Source organism: Odocoileus virginianus, chromosome 20, assembly GCF_023699985.2.
Source record: "Odocoileus virginianus isolate 20LAN1187 ecotype Illinois chromosome 20, Ovbor_1.2, whole genome shotgun sequence".
Classification (NCBI taxonomy): Eukaryota; Metazoa; Chordata; class Mammalia; order Artiodactyla; family Cervidae; genus Odocoileus; species Odocoileus virginianus.
This window is the reverse complement of record NC_069693.1, coordinates 34301267-34304821: the sequence shown is the minus strand read 5'-3', so window position 1 is coordinate 34304821 and position 3555 is coordinate 34301267.

Below are 3555 nucleotides of genomic sequence, written 5' to 3'. Positions count from 1 at the left end.
TCTTTTGGCCTTCATGTCTCTGTGTACCTCTTCTTGATTAAGTACCCACTACTATTTCATAGGAAAGAATGTTTACCAGATGCAGGCTGAAATCCTGCTACTTCTATGGAGATCAAAGGAACAGAGTTAATTTTAAGAATATTCCATTATAGGGACTTCCCTATGGTTAAGACTCCATGCTTCCAATGCAGGGGGCTTGGGTTCAATCCCTGGTCAAGGAACTAAGATCCCACATGCTATGTGGCTGGGCCAAAAAATTTTTTTTTTAAAGCATTTTGTTATAAATAATTATTGGGGCTTCCCTGGAGGCTCTGACAGTAAAGGATCTGTCTGCAATGGAGGAGATCTGGGTTTGGTCAGGAAGATCCCCTGGAGAAGGGAATGGCTACCCACTCCAGTCTTCTTGCCTGGAAAATTCTATGGACAGAGGAGCCTGGTGGGCTATTGTCCATATACCACTGAGTGACTCACACTTTCACTTTCACAAATAATTAACAAAGATTATTGTACTTCAAAATATACATCACATCTCTAACATTTATCAATCGAGAAACAGTTGCTGAGCAAGAGTTAGTATGAGAAGATCTTTTTTTGGAATAAAATGTGATGTGTCTAAACCAGCTGGCTAATTAAGGAAGGACTCCAGGTGCCCCTCACTATAAAACAGGACACTTGAAGAGACTGGTGACCCATCTATCTGGAAGTTAAGAAACTTAGACTCACTGCAGAAATAGACATCCTAGATTCATCCACATCAGCTTACTGAGACGGAGACATTTGGGGCAAAAAATACCTCGACTGACCATTGCGTGAGATGGGGAAAAAAGGAAGAAGGGTGTCATGGTGGTGCTCCAGGTCCTCACCATGGCTCTTGATGTCCTCCCCAATACAGGCTTTTCCCCAGCATCCTATCTGCTCCTCACCGCTGCCCCAGTCCTTCTGCTACCTCCTGTGAGTCCTGCCCCCTCACTGCTCCCCCTGCCTCCTCCACCCTGCTGCCAGTCACCTTCCTCCAGGCAGCTTTGCCTAGATCTCTTCTCCCGCAGAAAAGAAGCCCCAGCGCGGCCACAGACACACCTGATTCCTGCCAACCCCCGAGCCTCATCCCTTCACCACCTCTTCTCAGCACCCAGCTCACCAAACCCACCACATCAGTTAGCAGTGCCCAGGCGCGGTCCCACCTACCCTCTTCCTGGAAGACTCCCTGGTTGCTGGTGGCTCAGTTGGTAAAGAGTCCGCCTGCAATGAGGGAGATCTGGGTCCAATCCCTGGGTCGGGAAGATCCCCTGGAGAAAGAAATGGCAACCCACTCCAGTATTCCTGCCTGGAGAATTCCATGGAAGAGGAGCCTGGTGGGCTACAGTCCATGGGGTCACAAAGAGTCACACATAACTGTGTGACTTCCAACTTTTTACCCTCTTCCTGGAAATCTCCCTACCCCTGCCCCCAGCCTCTCTCCCTGACTGATAAACTCTGCATCGTACATATATATAGTCCTTAAGACTCAAAGTCCACCTTCCCCACTTAAAACAGCTGCTACTAATAATATGTGAGATGTGTTTACTATATTATTTGCTTATTTAATGCTCATAACAAACTTGAGGGTAGTAATATTATTGCCGTCTTACAGGGAGGAAACAGCCTCAGAAAGCTTAAGACTGAGGCTCTGAACCCAGGTCTCTGTCACTCCAAGTCCTGGCTCTTATCCACTGAGGCGTGAGAATTGTTTGTGGACATGTGTGTCGTCTATGTGGAAACGTGAGATCTCCAAAGTATGTGTCATTTGCCTATAGAGTCCTAGGTATGAGCTTGGACTGGTTTCTCACTATCATACATTCACGGGGGAAAAACATTTTCACTTAATAACATCTTTGAAGAAGTCATTCAAGTCAGTAATTATATTAAACCATGACTTTAGAGTACATGCTTTTTAAATACTCTGCATAATGAAATAGGAAGTAAGCATAAAACGCTTCTTTTCCAGACCCAACGAAAAGCACTTTGCGATTGAGTTGCCAGTCAAACAAGCCCCCTTCATTATGGAACATTGTTTTTACTTGAAAGTATGACTTACAAACTATGGTCATTCAAACTTGAGTGTTTGACAGACATTTTCCTGAAAATAAATGAAGTGAAACTGTCATTTCAATGAAAATAACTGAAATATTTATTGGCAATGATGAAATTTGAGCTTGCAAGTGAAAATTACTATTTTGAAAAATTGCATTGACCACTGTGAACCTGGCAGCTTTCCAACACTTTTCTGGTAGGATTGGTGGTGATATTAAAAAACATGATTTTAAAATTTTACATAATGAAAACATTTGGAAAATCTACACAACTCAATGAACCAATTTTTTTTTTAAAAATCCATTCATGGGTAAAAGATCCATTCAAAAGCTGGAAACATTTTGTCAAAACTTCCCTCCCTACCCCAAGCCACAGATCAGAAATAGGTACTCACAGCAGGCTCCCAGCACCTGACACCAGAGGGGGTGTAGTGTGACCTCTGAGAGTATTCACTTTGTCTTTAGTCTTCAACACCTAAAGTAGCTCCACGAAGCTATTTCCTTGTCACTTTTATTCACTGCTGGCTCCTCAGCTTCTAGGATGTTTGTTCAAAGAAGGAATGAGTGAAGATGTGTGTTCAGCAGTGTGGGACCAGCAGAAGTGATGGGCTGTGGGCTTTGCAGCCATGCACGTGAGTCTGTGTCGTGGAAGCATAGATGATACTTTGCATGATTTGTGAGGATATTTTTATTTAAATCAAACCACAGTGAGTTTCATTAGAGAATTTATTTTCCAGAGCTTTTATAAAACAAGATAGTGCTGTGTTGAGTGAGAGAGACAGGAAGAAGGGCAGGTGTGCCTTGGATCATCACAATCTCCACCCCACCCTCTGATTTTTCTCCTGAAGGGTGATCCCATTGATGGAGAGAGAATGGAGGGACCAAGAGAAGGAATTAGGTCACCTTTCTCCCAGGATCTCCTTTTACTCCTTCCTCTCCAGGGAGAAGGCAGGGCATACATAGGAGTTTTATCTTAATGTGGATTCAGAAAATGTGTGATTCAAAGAGGTCCCATGTGGATTCAGTGGCAGCCCCAGAAAATCGGTTTTAATGATGAGGAAAGAAGGAAATGATTGTCAAAATATGACTTTTTAAGGCATATTCCCTAGGGGCCTATTCTGGCAGTAAAGATAACTAAGTTTAAGTTTTAAAGGCCAGTTTTAACCAGCTCATGAGGCAAATGGCAACAGTGACATCATCCTGGTCCTCCGTATCTATGGCAACAGAATTTCTTAGCCGTGATTAAACATCAAACTAGAACTACTGCATTAGTCCCAGCAAGAGTCCCAGATAAATACTCGGGAAAGTAGGTGAACTTTACACATCCTCTTCTAGCCTTTTACTGAGAAAATAAGCACTAGGCCCTGCTGTTAAAACTGCCTGCTAATGTAAAACCAGGGTGTCCAGAGGAAAAGCAGAGTACTGCGCATGCCCCCTGTATTCAACACCACCAGAGGGGTGGACCAGCCACCTAAGCCACCCTTCT